Source organism: Cricetulus griseus, assembly GCF_003668045.3.
Source record: "Cricetulus griseus strain 17A/GY chromosome 1 unlocalized genomic scaffold, alternate assembly CriGri-PICRH-1.0 chr1_1, whole genome shotgun sequence".
Taxonomy (NCBI): Eukaryota; Metazoa; Chordata; class Mammalia; order Rodentia; family Cricetidae; genus Cricetulus; species Cricetulus griseus.
The window spans coordinates 106780330-106796785 of NW_023276807.1; the positions used below are offsets into that span (position 1 = coordinate 106780330).

Genomic DNA, 16456 nt, shown 5'->3' on the forward strand with positions numbered 1-16456 from the left:
TGCATCCACACAGTGCATTTCCAGGGTCTCTAGAGCTGAAAGCCTGGCTGCTTTGCTAGACCTCTGCTTTGAGATTCCTAGCGACAGAGGAGATCTTTTGAATACTGAGCACACACAGGTATGGCTTTACTTAACACCTCTTATCACCTGACTCTTGGCTTTCTCCATTCTCCACTGGAACATGTTAGTATACTAGTCCCCACTAGGGTCTCAGGTTAGCCAATGAGTCCAGGTTAGGATTCACAAGACTAAGGATAAACTTACAACCACTAAAAGACTTCGTTATGGAGCTATAGAGGAAGAGGGTGTCGTGTTTCTTGCCCCTGCTCTGGGTCTTAAAATGAGTGTTTTTATTCTCATTCTATCAGCCTTCTTTCACCAAAAGTTTCCTTTCTGTGGTTGGCTATAGTGCTATTCTCCAGATAGAATGTAATCACCATAGCAACAGGAGGGAGGGGGGCAGGGGACACTCATGAAGGCATGACCCCCACAGTGAATTAGTACATTATAGCACAGTGGGATAGCTTTTGTGGGAGTGGGCTCCTAATGAAAACAACGAGTTCAGAGTCAGGCTTGCTGGCACAGGTTCTCATCCTGAGCTCTCGGGAGGCTAAGGCAAGAGTTTCAAGAATTCAAGGCCAGCCTTGTGAGGTCAAATTTTATTTAAGAGAGAGAGGGAGAGAATTCAGCCTCTTTCCTCTCTCAAGTCAAATTGTTTGGCAGATGACTGGCCCTGTCAATAGTGGGAGAATATTCCTGGTGCTCCGAATGCTCACCAGTGCCTGATGCTGTCAGGGTTTGAAACTGGAGCTGCTGAAATAAGAAAGGCATAGGGGCATCCCTCTATCACACTACTGCTTAAGATCACTTTTCTTGATGCTATATTCTCTCAAGCATCTGTTTTTATTTTATTTTATTTTTTGAGACTAGGTCTCATATAGCCCAGGCTAGCCTCCAATTGCCTATGTAGGAAAGAATGATTTTGAAGTCTGTTCCCCTTGCCTCTATCTCCAGAGTGCTGGAATCACAGGAATATGCCTCCAGGCCCAGTGTATGCAGCACTGGGGATCAAACCAGGCAAGCACTCTGCCCTTTAAGCCTCATCTCCAGCCCAAGAAGTATTTCTTCATATGCTTGTCTGTAGACATCTGTCTGTCCTCATTGGTGGAATGTTGATTAATTGATAATAGTTTAATTTTATTTTATTTGGGAGGGGGGAGTGTTTCGAGACGGTTTCTCTGTGGCTTTGGAGGCTGTCCTGGAACTAGCTCTTGTAGACCAGGCTGGTCTCAAACTCACAGGGACCCACCTGCCTCTGCCTCCCGGGTGCTGGGATTAAAGGCGTGCACCACCACCACCTGGCTGATAATAGGTTAATTTTAAAAATCAAATTTTTAAATTCATTCTGGGAGTGGAACACAGGACCTTCTACATACTATGCATGTGAGTTACATCCCACATCCTCAGCTCTTATGTTTTTGAGACAAGTCTGGGATTACAGGCATGCACTACCTTGTTGGCTTGAAGAAAGTCTTGCTGGAACAACAAGTTATTTACATGCAAACAAGCAAAATGTAGGTATGGAGGAAGGGAAGGAAGGAAGGAATGGGGGAGAGAGAATTTACATAAAAAGTTAATTGAAAGTTCATCCAAGGTGTAAAAGTAAAACACAAAACCTTACAATTCAGAAAAAGTTAACAGTAGAAAAGAAATGACCTTCGACTTGGCCAGTGTCTTAGTCACTTGTCTGTTATTGTTACAAAACACCATGACCAAGGCAACTTATGGGAGGGGGAGTTTCCTTGGGCTCACAGATCCAAAGGTTAGATAGAGCCCATGACAGACATCAGGTGTAATCAGGTGTAATATGGCAGCAGGTGACAGGCAGGATGGCAGGGACAAGAAGCTGAGAGAGCACACCTTGAACTGCTATCAGGAAGCAGTGAACAAACAGGAAGTGGCAGAAGGCTTTTAATTCTGAAAGCCTGACCCCCATACAGTACCAAACTATAGTTTACAGCAAGTCTGGAGTGAGCAGGGCTGTCACTCTCACTCTGTTCTTGTCAATATTACACTGCTGTCTGGGTCTCTGGCCCTCTGAATAAACTTAAAATGAATTTTTTGGTATCTACAATGCAGGCTCCTGGGAAGTGCCTCACCTCTAGAGAAGAAGTTGAGACCTGGCAACTTGACAATCTGGAGTTTTCTGGCACACCGTGGGGGCCAGCACTACATGGGTCAGCTCTTCCCTGATTTCTTTTTTTGGGGGGGGTTCTTTTTTTTCTTCATTTAGATGTCATTTGGATTTCATTAGAATGACAGCTATACTGTTCACTAGAAGGAAAGTGTTAATTATGCTGTGTCTTTAACCAGATTTCACCTGTTTCTTTCTGTCCTTAAGAAAACAACAGAGCTTGCACCTTTCTATGAGGGGTGTGTGTGTGTGTGTGTGTGTGTGTGTGTGTGTGTGTGTGTGTGTGTGTGTGTTATCAGTGCTCATTTTCACTTGTGGAAGTCAGGAGTCCTTGCCTGCATTGTTAACTGTTGGCTCCTCATGCAGCAGGTTTGACAGTGGCATTCAGTGGGTGCCCACGTTAATGAAGACTTTCTACATATCTGTGCACAGTTTTACATAGAAAAGCCTTTCAGAGCAAGACAAACTCACACTGGAAGCCCAGCTCCATGAGATGTGACTTCAAGCAAGTGACAAAGTCTGAGCCTCTGTAAAATGGGACAGTGTGATACTACCTTGTGTGGATGTGATGTGTCTGGTATGTTCTGAGGTCTTTCGGTTGGTGTCTCATCCCTGTGCCCTGGCTGAGTTAATCCTCATTGTGGGTATTCTCATTCTTGTGTGGTTAGTGTAGCCCAGGAAGTTGGCTCTCTGCAGTTCTCTGGGCACTTTACAATGTCCCCACCAACACCCCAAACCCTGAGCTACTTCTGAGTCCATCAGTATCAACTTAAGCCTCATAGAATTCTGATGTAGTGTGGGAGCTTTCAGGAAACTCCTGTCAGTTTTCCTAAAGGACACTTCTGGTCACTGCAGAGAAGGAGGCAGGCTTTGTCCATGTATATGCTAAGGTAAAAATTCACAGGGTCTTATGATTTCTTAGAGACAATTCTTGAAGTATCTCCTCCCACATACTATGGCAACTAGTATATCTTAGCTCAGAGTGACCCAAAAGAAAGAAGGCACCATCCCACTTCACAGATGAGGAAGCAGGCTCTGAGGGCAGCACACAAGCACACCAAGCCAGTATGACAGCTCTCTTGGATACATTACGGTCAGGTACCATGGTCTGATGAGGGACCAGTGTCTAAATACACGGGTACTGATGGTGAGGGTCTGTGTGAAGTCTTCCAGATGTCCCTAGCTATTCTCAGTTATCTGCAGGGACTTATTGAGATGAAAATATTTCACAAATTAGCCTGTATGTTGATATTTACTTTAAAAAACAAACCTGATTGTATTAGTTACTTCTCTCATGTGACAAAATTCCCTGGCAAGAGGCACTTCAAGAAATAAAGGATTCTTTTGGCTTACAGTTTGAGACCTCGCAGTCTGTCATGTCAGGGTAGACATGGAGACAAGATCAGGAGGCTGGCTGATCACACTGCATCCTCAGGAAACTGAGAAGGAACAGGAAGTGGAGTGACGCTATAAAACCTCAAAGCCTACCTTCATTGTTCTCCATCCTTTAGCAAGGCGCCACCTCCTAAAGGTTCTGCAACCTTTCCAAACAGCACTGCCAGTGGGAAACTAACACTGGTTCAGACACATGAGCCTGTGAGGACATTTCACATCTAAACCACATCAATGCTACAATAAAAGTCAATAATATCTGAAATGCACAATATGTTAAGTTTTACCCCAATTTGTGGGTAAAGTTTCCTTTGTCTGTTTGAGTGGCCAGGATAAAACACCACCAACATGGGGCTTCTGCACTTTTGAACCTTTGTGGAAGCCAGAAGTTCAAGGTCATGATGGTCAGGTTGGTTCCTGGTAAGACACTCTTCACAGTTTATAGAGGGCTACCTCCTTGCTGTGTGCCTACATGGCCTCCCCCTCAAGTCTCTTTCCTGTTTCTTTTGAGAATGCCAGTCTCATGGAATTAAGCCTGCCTCTGTGATCTCATTTAGCTCATTCTAGGAGTCATGGGGCAGGGCAAGGCTGGGCCTTCCATATATGAATTTAGAGAGGCATGGCACTATTAGTTTTTTTTTTCCCCCGGCCTGCAAAACTTTATTATTTATTTACTTATTTACAGAATAACAACCAGACTCAAGATGCAGGGGACTGAAGAGGCTACCGTTGTTATGTAAGGCCAGGCTGCAACATGACAGGTGTCTCTGGATTTGAGCCCTTCTGTTTAGAGCTAAGGCAGATCTAAAGATAGAACATACACTCATGAAATCTTAACTATGTGGTTTTCTAAAGAAGACCTGTACAATGCCACCATTTGACAGCCTAGCACAGGATGGGGGAAGTCTCTCAAGGTCTCATCCATAGAGAAACTGTAGGCATTAATGGATGCTAAGAGAAGGAGAATCAGTGTTCTCCAGCAAAAAGCCCCTGTAGATTATCCAATATGAGCAACACTAAATGGACTGTCTTGGTCAGTGTCCTATTGCTGTGAAGAGACGCCATGACCACAGCAACTCTTATAAAAGAAAGCACTTTACTGGGACATGCTTACAGTTACAGAGATTTAGACCATTATCATCATGGCAGGGAGCATAGCAGCATGCAGGCAGACAGTGCTAAAGAAGTAGCTGAGACTCCTACATCCAGACCCATATACAGCAGGAAGAAAGAGAGCCACTGGGCCTCGATTGAGCATTTGAAACCCTAAAGCCCATCCCCCAGTGACACACTTGCTGCAAACATGCCACACCTACTCCAGCAAAGCCACACTTCCTAATCAGTCCCAAGCAGTGCCACTCCCTGATGTCTAAGCATTTAAACATATAAGCCTATGGGAGTCATTCAAACCACCACATGGGACTCAGCTGGTTTCATTCATTCACATTGATCAATCTCTATATAGATATATGTATATGTATTCAAATATATTGCCAATAATAATTAAAGAAGAGCAGGTCATGAAGGTGAAAAGGAGTGGGGAAGGACACCAGAAGAGTTGGGGGAGAGAGAAAGTGGGGTGAAAATGATATAAATTCACTTCTCATGTATGAAATTCTCAAAAATAATAATAAAATAATTGTTAAGACACCAAAAAGGCCAGGCAATGATGGCACATGCCTTTAATCCCAGTGCTTGGGAGGCACTGGCAGGTAGATCTCTGTGAGTTCCAGACCAGACTGGTCTACAGCGCAAGCTCTATGACAGCCAGGGCTACAAAGAGAAACCCTGTCTTGAAAAACCAAACTCCTCCCTGCCAAAAAAAAGAAAGAAAAGAAAAAGAAACCAAAGAGTGATGAGGAATGTCCTTCGGTGTATGTTTATCCTATTGGTTGTTGAATAAAGTACTGATGGCTAGTGAAAAAGCAAGTTAGGTGGGACTAGAAGTCAAGGAGGATTCTGGGAAATGTAGTAAAGAAGTATTGTGATACAGGCAGGAAGTGACATAGCAAGCAGACTTAGAATATAAGCAGGAAATCACTCTCTGGCTCTTCCTCTTCATCCTGCTCTCTGCTCAGGAGCCGCCATGTGATCCTGGGAAGAGGACGACAGTGGAAGGTGTCCTTGATAAGATAAGTCTTATAAAATATATAGATTTATGATAATTAAGACTGAGCTAGCATGTAAGAAATTCTAGTCAATTGGCCAACAGCATTGTAAACTACTATAAGACTGTGTGTTACTTTTGGGTGGCCACATGGCAGCGGGGCTTGGGTGGCTGGCAGAAAGATTTATCATAACAAAAGAGATATATTATGCTTTATGGTATTTCATGTCACCATGCAAATTTCCCTATCATTCCAATTTGATTGTACAGGTTTCAAAGACATTATTAAACAATATATCTATTTTGCCTTTAAAAAAAAATTCTATGGGTGAAACCTGGGGTACTAATTAAATGCTGTGCCACTGAGCTACACCGCCAGTCTAGAAATCTTTAACTTTTAAAACCTAATTGCTTATCCAAGTGTATGCAAGAAATTTTTGACCATAAAAGTTTGTTGTGCATTGTCCCCTGGAGAAGGGGAAAGGGTCACGATCCCCTGAACAAATTGAGAGCATGGGAAGAGGGGGCAGGGAGCTATGAGAATGAGAAGGGAAAAAGAGGAAGGAGGTCATGAGGGAGCAGAAAGGTTGAGTCAGGGGAAGAATAGAAGAAAGGATATGTGATAGGTAGGGCTTTAGTTGGGGGGTGGTAGGGGAGGAAGGGAGGGAGAAGGGAACTGGGATTGTCATGTAAAACAATCCTGTTTCTAATTCAAATAAAAAAATGATAAAAAAAGTTTGTTGTGTAATTGTTAGAATAGTGAAAATCAAAGCCACTTCAGTGCTTAACCACAGGAGAGAGGCTGAGTAAATGATGGCGCCTATAAATGGAAGGACACCTTTTGAACAGTTAATAAAAAAGTGCTAAACATTATCTACACTCATAGTTTAGAATATGAAGAGACACCCAAGATACTGCACTAAGCTGAAAACAAGAAGTAGAACTGGGCTGGCAATATGACTCAGTGGGTAAGGGCACTTGTCACCAAGGCTGAGGAACTGAGTGTGATCCCCAGGGACTCACACGGGGAGAGAAGGGAATGGATTCCTGTGACTTGTTCTCTGACCTCCACAAAGTACTGTGGCATGCGCACGTGTGCATGCAACACACACACACACACACACACACACACACACACACACACACACACAAATAAATAAACATAATAAGTTTTTTTTTTTTCTGTTTTTTTGAGACAGGGTTCTTTGTGGTTTTGGAGGCTGTCCTGGAACTAGCTCTTGTAGACCAGGCTGGTCTCAAACTCTCAGAGATCCTCCCGCCTCTACCTCCTGAGTGCTGGGATTAAAGGTGTGCTCCACCAACACCCAGCTGCATAATAAGTTTTAAAAATCACAATTTAAAATGGCACTAGAGCTCTGATTTTAACACTATCAATAAACAGGTAAAAAAGAATAGAAAATGTTAACAGCTGCTACAGAGGTTGACCAAGGGTGATAAGAGTAATAGAAATTATATTTATTGTTTTAAAATATCCATTAGTTTCCCAAATCAATGTGTACACTATTTCTACAATGAAATCACTTTAGAAGCTACTCCAAAACACTCAGCCACTTGGGAATGAGACCAGAGCCACCTGGCTGGGTAGGTGTTCATAGAAATGACCATACACAGCTGAAGGCATAGAGAGAGGTTCATCTGAGTCACAGAGCCAGGCATGGGCACCTGAGGGCAATTCTCTTGAGTGTTTCTGGGACTCAGTCTCCACATCTGTAAAATGGGTATCACAGTAGGTACTTTGTAAACTTACTCAGAGCTTCATTGAGAATAGCTTTATTTTTTCTGGGCATATTTTCTCATGCATGAGTGACAACTCACAAAGCTGGGAGCAGGCAGTTCAGCCAGTTGGAAAGTGTCCTATCTAGGTTCCTCAGTTGGTCTAAACCATTTCCAGGCATCTTGTCTGGTTTAGGCTTCTTCCTGACTGCTGGTCTAGTCTGAGGGTCTTCTTTGCAGCTCTGCTTGTTTGAGAGGGACTCTCAGCTTTTTCTTTACTCTGCCAGGGAGGGGCTTAGTGAATCTGGTCTGTTTCAGGGACTTCCTGAAGCTGTTTTGAGTTGTTTACCTTTCTGCTTAAGGAGTTTTCCTGCAGGATTTAATATTTCAGGATGGAAGGATGTGTTACATAACAAGGGGCAGGCCAGAGTCCCCGGGGCAGTCACCTGTCATGCACTGCATTGCAGAAAGCTGAGTGCTCACTTGCCCACCAGAAGGAAACCTTGAATGGATGAACAGGTGGGACTGCCACCCAGGCAGCAGGGAATAACATCGGTGAAAAACAAAACTCAGGTCAGAAGACTGTAGAAGGCACACACCCCTGCTGTGGGTCTGTCAGGGCAAGGAAGGGCTAGTCAGCTGGGAGGACAGAGGAAGGGGTGATATCTTTAAAGGCCCAAGCTGTGGACCTGTATTTCTGTGCAGTGCATTGAGTCCTAGCCAGACCTTAACGGTGGCTAATGGGCAGGTGAATGGGTTGGAGGCAAGAACCACTTCCCTAAGAGCTCTGTAGGTGGATAAGCATTCCACCTTTTTCTGGAGACAATAGGGGACTAGTGAAGGCTCATACAGGGAGAGGCACTGCTGAGAATTCTTTAGGCCAAGCTATCTGAGGCTCAATAAAGAGTTCCAGAGGATCTGGGTTCAATTCCCAGCAACCACATGATGGCTTACAACTTCTATAATGGGATCTGATGCCTTCTGGCATGCAGGTGTGCATGTGGACAGAACATATACATTAAAAAAGGGGGAAATCCAGAGAAAGGAAACAAGAGCCAGTGAGAGCACTGATTTATAACACTAGGAGGGCTGTGGTCATATGGGGAAGAAGTGTTGAAGCTTTGACATTGGATGCATGCTGGACGGGGGACTGACTGCCAAGCTCCTGGAGAGGTCCTTCTTAAAACCAGGGGAGAATGAAGGAGAGAGAGGAAAAGAGAGGAGGGAAAGATATAGAAGAAAGAAAAAATAGTAGAAAGAAAGGTGGCAGGGATGGGGAGAGAAGAAAGGAGGAGAGGGAGGGGGAAGGAAGAGAAAGTAAGAGAGGAGGAGGAGGTGAGGGAGGGAGAGAGGGAGTAGAGGAGGGAACTTATGTTTAATGCCCTCTGTGGGGCTGGGAAGCTACCCATTGAAGTCAGGTCTCCTCCTTGGCCTTGGGCCAGCCCTTTGCCCGTCAGAGACCCTTCCAGGCTTAATGAGGGACTGTGGTACCTGGAGACTGCCCATTACTGAGCTGAGTTTATTTTGAAATCCAAGATAGGAATGGTTGTGTCTCAACCAGGTATGTGTTTACACCTCCAGGCCGATGCTGCCAGAAATAGACACTTTATCATGAGCTCAGAACTGGGCCCAGACCCCAGAGAGAGGCTGGGCTTAGTCTGCCCATAGATCCTAGGTCAAACAGGGGAGAGCAAAATTTTCCAAGGCCTTTCAGGTGTGTGCCAGACAGGATGGGAGATCCAAGGCGGGGAATGTCCTGGGGACTGTACTGGTCATCTGTGCTTCCATAGTCCCTAGGAAGCACCGGGTTTGACTATGTGCAACATGCCTTTGTCACCAGATGTCATCAGCATTGAGATAAGGGGGATGATGAGGACTGAGGAGCCAGAATAGGCTTCCAGAAGAGTGACTGCTGAGGTTTGGAGCAGGGACCACTGAGACCTGTGATGAATGTAAGTGTACTTTCCAGGATTGCTGTAACCAATATCCACAAACCAGAAGAAGGGCTTCAAGCTACAGAAATCCACCTGACCCCTCTGAATGCCCTAAAAGAAACTTGCGCCCTCACCCAGCTTTCTGGAGTAACTGGCAGCCCTTGGGTTGCAGATTCAACATAATCCTCAGTCCCCTGCAAATGGCTGTCTTCTCCCTGTAAGCCTCAGTGTGTCCTCTGTCCCTCTCACTCTGTTTGGGCCCTCTATTACTCAGTGTGACCTCATCTTAATTATAGCTGAGAAGACCTGTTTCCACATACGGTCACTTCCACAGATCCCAGATGAACTTGAGTTGCAGGGGGCGGGGGGTGGGGGGGTGGGTGGGGGGGGAGGGGGCCGGGAGTTGGGGGGGACACTGTTCAGCCTAGCATGCCATGTGAACAATGTAAGACTGAGCTTTCTTTTGACATGGGGGTTACTGGCTAGAAATAGGCTAAAAGGGTGGGCCAGCATCAGATGGGGTCCTAGGAGGGAGGCCACGCTGAGAGCTGAGGCAGTGGAAAACACCCTCTTTTCCATAGCACAGGGATATATTGGAAGAAAGTCCTTCCAGAATGGGCCAGGAGTCAGATATTGACCTCTGAAAGGCTATTTGAATTTGATGGGTTTTCTGGCCCTGGCTTCCTCCTCACTACCATGGCTGAGTTCTCTGATATCTGATGCCCCCTAGATTTATTCCTGAGCAGCAATAAAGGTAGAAAAATGTGGCCAGACACTGACAGCTCTTTGCTGGTGTCTGGGGCTGCTTGTCTTCTTCCTGTAGTGGACCTGTCCCTGAAGACAGTGAGGCCCCCGCTCTGACTCCAGAGAAGGTCCCTTATCCAGTCTCACCTCCGTTGTCTCAAAGTTGCAGATCATCATGAGTCCTCTGGGCTCAAGGGGACTTATAGCAACTGGGATCCCAAACCAAGCCTCCTCCAAGAAGGCTGGTGGCCTGGGTATTCATGGCAATGGCAGTGTGTGTGTGTGTGTGTGTGTGTGTGTGTGTGTGTGTGTGTGTGTGTGTGTGTGATCTGCTTAGCAGTCTTGAGGTCTGCTGACTTGACTGACTACTGGTCTGGATGTTGCCAGAAGGGATCAATATTCAGAGTCAGTGAACTCAGCAAAGCCAATGAGCTTCCAGAGTGCAGGCAGCCAAAGTCCTTACCGATTCAGATGGAGGGTCCCAAAGCAGACGAATTTCCTTAAACTATGGCCCAGGAAACAACAGCCTGGCCTCCCAGCCCACAGGGTTTAGACTGGAGATGGTGGTGTCAGCTCTGTCCTAACTTACCTTCTGCCTGCTGCTTTATAGAGTTCAAACTTACCTGCCTCCACTATTGTACAGGTGAAGTCCTTTAAAGTCTCTCTTTACAGCCTACACTTTCCCTTTTAGTTTGGTATTTCTGATACAAGGTCAGAGTGTGTAGACAAGGTTGACTTTGAACTCATAATTATCCCACCTGCAAAATGCCGCCAAGTGGGAACCTGGTCATAGTAGCTGAACCGATGAGTGAGCTGCCTGGAAGATGCTTGGGCAATGCAGTAATCCAAGCTCCAGTAAGACCCACCCCAAGGGCCACCTACTTTGCCCTCTGCTTCTCTACTGCCATCAGGCCCACCAGGGAGAGTAAGTCATATCGTCTGTCACTTTAGATGTCTGGGGACAATACTGGGCAGAGGAGGCTGACAGCTCCCACATATGCATGCAGGACAGATCTTAGTGAAAGACACACATTCAAGGTAGGGTTTGCTTTCCTCTCTGTGATAATTTCTTCCCCCAGTGGACCCACAATGTCACCAACAAACAGCTCATGATCTGGGGTACAGGGAGCTACACACACATGTATGTGATGTCTGTTCCCTATGTCACCAGGGTCCTAGTGAGGGAGTGCAGGGTGAGATATAAATTCCAGTGACAGGACTCTTGGTTTGTGTCTCAGTGAATGCCTGGATCTTGGGGTGGTGTCCAGCCTGTGCCAGCCTCCCTCAGACAGGTACCAGGACCCTCCTCAACTGAGTGTCTAGGACATTCTATGATATAAACACACATTAAACACATAGGGTATCATATGCTCATCCATAGGAAGTGGGTGGTGTCTCCATTTTGCAAATGGGAAAATGAAGGCTCATGTGAGTAGATGACTTACCCAAGGCTGTGCAGGTAGAGAGGAGCACTGTTGGAGTTAGACCCTCAAGATTGAGACCCTCTAGTCCCTATTTCTGCTCTCTGTGTGCCGCTTGGAGTAGCAGTGTCCCAAGCTCCCTAGGAGAACTGCAAGGTGGAAGCTGTTATTATACTGTTATTACACTGGACACTCAGAGAATGTAAGTGATCTTGTTCAAGGTGGTACACCTGGGCAGGGATTCTGAGTTCCTGGCACTGTGAGTAGTAGCTGGGGAAGGGTGGTGGCCATATCTGCTAAGCAACAATTCTCAACCTGTGGGTCATGACCCCTTTGACAAACCTCTGTCTCCAAAAGCATTTATATTACAATTCATAACTGTAGCAAAACTATAGTTATGAAGTAGCAGTGAAAATAATTTATGATTGGGGTCACCCCAATATGAGGAACTGTATTAAATGGTTGAAGCATTAGGAAGGTTTAGAACCGATGCTAAGAAATACCACTTAGCTGTTCATCAGTAGGATTTGCTGGTGGGTCAGTGACTGGAACCTGACCCTGGAGAGCTAAGGTGCATGTCAAGCAAAGTGTGTGTGTGTGTGTGTGAGAGAGAGAGAGAGAGAGAGAGAGAGAGAGAGAGAGAGAGAGAAGGAGGAGGAGGAGGAGGAGGAGGATGACACGACTGCGAGGGGTTGGGATTATCTTCTCTGACTAGGCATGGGGAGCCCTCCAACAGACAGCAGCCCTCCTGCCCACCCCCCTCCGCCTCTGGTGTGTTGTCACAGCAACTACTTGGGCATGTCCAAGGCATCTCCTTTAATAATCTGGGCCTGTGATCTCTGGCAGGACTGTAATGAAGGGGCAGTTTGTTAGTGCTGACATAAACATGGAGGAACACAGCCGCCTTTCTCAAGTCATTTAAGAAGTCCACTCAGGCCAGCCAACAGTAGGGTAACTGAAAATATTTATTTGTTCAGCTTCCTGTGGTGAAAGCCAGCGTTTACGAGGTCAACTCTTTGTAGTTGTTAAGGGTTTTTTTTTTTTTTTTTTTTTTTTTTTTTTTTTTTTTTTTTTGGTAAGGAAAGAATAATATCTCAGGACCTGATCATGCCCGAACCCCTACCCCATTTGCTCAATTTGCTCAATCCAAGACTAAAGCTAGTGGGTCCAGTGTCTGGTAAGCAAGAAAACTCTGCTAGGGCTGGCCTGGACTTGGTTATAGTGACACATATGAGGTTCACTAATAAAGTACTCATATTCCCATAAGCAATGTGGCATAGGGACATACTCAGGGTCACACAATTAGTAAGCAGCAGAATCTGAGTTGGTATCCAACTGGAACTTTCCATGAGATGAAGTGTTCTCTCTGCCAAGGTGGACCTGCTCCTGTTGTCTCGGGAACCCCACAGTTAGGAGTTGAAGGAGGGGAGTGTGCATTTTAGATCATTCTTGTCCTCAAAAAATTAACCTGGGGCTGAAAAGGGGGCTCAGCATTTAAGAGTGCCTGCTGCTCTTCCAGAGGACCTGAGCTGGGTTCCCAGCACCCAGGGGACCTAATGCCTTTGGCCTCGGAGGGCACCTGTATTCATGTGTACATGTACTCTTATACAGACACAGGCATATGCACATACACACACACACACACACACACACACCCCACACTCTCACACATACAAACACCCACACACAGTAAACAAAATATTTTAAAATTAAAATAATCAAAGTGGATAGCACCTAAGAAATTGCATCTTAGTTGTGTTCTTCACACCCCACACATGCACATGAACACACACAGAATTAGCTCAATGTTGGTATGGGGTGGATTATAAGAAAATCAGCCATAAAGCCAAAGCATAGAGAACTGCTGTTGGTTTTGTTTCTTCTTCTATGGGTTCTGAGGCAGATGAAAGATTCCAAATTCTAGGAGCTCAAAACAGTCAGTTTTTCATCAGAGCCTCCCTCCCAGCCCAAAACCTGGGGTTCTTTTGGCCCCTAGACCTAAACTTCAAGTGTTAGGCCCCCTTTTACTTGGGTTGCAAGATTCTAGCTGTAGCTCAGGGACCCAGCCACTCTCTAACATTGGTTGAGTTACCTAATCGCCCAGAACCTCTGTTTTCTCTTCTGTGAAATGGGGCTAATAACCCACAGACTTTCATAACAGGGGATGGCTGGGCAGAAAAAAAGAGCTTGTCAAACATTGAACCGGCTTTCATCATGAGCAGTGCTCCTGTGGGAAGAACAGATTCTGGGTTTGGGCCAGAGGTTCTGAGTTCAGAGTCTGAGCCACTCACCTAGGCCCCTCCGTGCTCACTGTGTCGCAGGATGCTCATGTAACCCAAACAGGGCCCTCCATGTTCACAGGTCCTTTAGTTCCCAATATCCAGTAGCCTGTGTCTCCAGGCTGTAAGTTTTATGCACCTAACCATAGATAGCTCCATGCCCATGTAGCCACCCATCATGCAGAAATAAAAAGGGAGGTTTGGCAAGGCTGGGAAACTTTCCCGGGGTCCTGTGAGTCCTCAGTGGTAGTGTGGCATCACACTGTGCCCTGACCAGCTTCTCCTGAATTGGTTTTGGGCCAGAGCCCCTGATTCTTTCCCAAAGGTAGTAGAAAAGCTAGGGATTTCCTTCCCTAGCCCCTCTTGTGCTCAAGGGGCTCCTCTGCACACTTGCTTCACACATCACATGGCACAGACTTCCCAGCTCCCACAGAGTAGAGCCCCTGCCCCAGCAGAAGGCTTCCTAGTCAGATGCAAGTTACTGTCCAGCTCAGCCACCAGGCGGCCAGCAGGCCAGGCATCAGGAGGTGGGGCGGGGCGACAGCGGCTACTCAGCTTGCTTGGAGCCTCTCTCAGCAGGAGCCAGGTCCCCAACTGTCCCCTGGGGTCAGATCCATCACTTGATGACTGCACTCCATCAGGCGGGCACAGCCGGAGGGTCAAGTGGCCCGTCGCTGCCGCCGGGCGCTGGGAGCCCATCATGGCCATATTTAATTTAATTAAGGCTGTCAGCACTATTGATTTCAGCAGTTTCAATTACTAGGCTGTTATGGTTTCTGGATCAACTGATCTGTGATGGGTCCTATCAGCAAAGACACACATTGAGGAGAGGACCCTCCATCTCCTTTAAGCCTGACACACGCCGCCATGGCTGGTGAGTTATTGCTTCCATCCAGCCCGGCTCCCCTTCCCAGCCTCATAATTAATTTCTCATTAGACAGCTCTTTATTGTTTAATTTGTGCGGTTTATAATCAAATTGGGCACATTAATTGTCGTTGGATTTAAGGCGAATGGAAAAGAAAGGGCTTCAATAACTTACTCTTCCATGACTCCCGACAAGATAAAATAAAGCCCGAGGAGAAGTGTCAGCTTTTTACATTATAAATTAGGTTTTTTAAAGAGCACGGGCATTTAAGACGCAGTTATCACACATTTAGTAATTATAAATCCAACACTGCAAAACAATTATTGAGATTTAATTACTCTGCTTGGCTCTTGGGCAGCGGGGTTGGGTGACGGTGAAATTCTTCCTTGTGGATGGGGGCTTCTCTTAGTTTGGGGTAACCATGCCAGGGGAGAAGCTAAGTTCTCATATGTAGTGTAAGTATTCCTACGTTTTTCTCAGAGGGTGAGTCAAATGGAACAGGCACTTTACCCTATAGAGAACTGTGTGCCTAACCTGGGCTGTGACCTAAGAAACACAGCTGTCCAGGTCACACAAACCCAGGATGGACATACAGACAAGTGGGGAGTGTGAATGTGGCCAAAAGTCAGGTCCATCTAGGACTGGCAGACTTACCTATGGGGTAGCCATTCATTTGTGTGTAGTTGAATTCATCTGTGTTGGTGGCCAGATCAACCTGGGATGAATAACCCCACCTGTGGGTGGATGGGGTCCATCTGTGGAGCAGCTGTGGGGGGGGTGATTGGATCTACCTGCTGGGTGGTCAGATCCACCTATATAGTGGCCATTCAGGGTTTTCTAAAGGAGGGGACTCTTGAGAGTGGAAGGTCTTTTTACCCAGCAGTGTATGAGGAGTGCAGTGCAGGCGGGATCCCTGGTGAGCAAAGGCCTGGATGAGGTCCACAATGGCCATTCTTTTAAAGGCCAAAAACTAGTAGTAGGGGTAGGCAATGCAGACCCTGGTGGCCATCACAGCAGGACTGAGGCTGGGTCCTGGGAGCTGCAATGGGATGCTGAAGACTCATACTGAATGCCCACCTCAGTGTCTTCCAGTCTGCTCAGCCTATCACAGTATTACCTGGGTGGAATCTACCTGTTTTGGGAGCTGTGGGCCTTGCCTTGTAGAAAGCCAAAATGAAAACCCAGGCCTCCTTTACAGTCTACAGTCCTGTATCTGCTGCTCCACAAGCATCTACTATGTGCAGGAAGTATAGGAAATATAGGTGAGTTGGCACGGACCAGCTCTGAATGACATGTGGGTGTTTGGCCTGTCCACAGGAATCCAAGAGGGCACACATCCAAGGACAAGAGACATGAGAAGTATGAGCTACACACAGCTGGAAAGAACTTACTAAGCACAGCACCAAATAACCTACTAAACACAACACCGAAGAGCCTACTAAATACAGCATTAAGAACCCACTGAACAGCCGGGCGTTGGTGGCGCATGCCTTTAATCCCAGCACTCGGGAGGCAGAGGCAGGCGGATCTCTGTGAGTTCGAGACCAGCCTGGTCTACAAGAGCTAGTTCCAGGACAGCCTCCAAAGCCACAGAGAAACCCTGTCTCGGAAAAAAAAAAAAAAAAAAAAAAAAAAAGAACCCACTGAACATAGCATCAGAAAATCTACTTGGTTCCAGCAGTGGGCAGGGTGGGATGGACACCCAACCTGTTTGCCTTTGCTAACAGGTTTATGATGAGATGAGACTCATGTGTCTATGGTCCAGCCCACCTTTTTAAAACAAAG

At 46.3% G+C, this 16456-nt stretch overlaps 1 long non-coding RNA gene across 1 annotated transcript; it reads left to right on the top strand.

The window, feature by feature from the left end:
* The first annotated feature begins 6984 nt into the window (after positions 1-6984).
* On the top strand, positions 6985-16144 carry LOC103161678. Its single transcript, XR_003479488.2, has 3 exons — positions 6985-8000; positions 9268-9379; positions 15989-16144. It is a non-coding gene; the product is annotated as an uncharacterized LOC103161678 (long non-coding RNA).
* Positions 16145-16456: the final 312 nt, after the last annotated feature.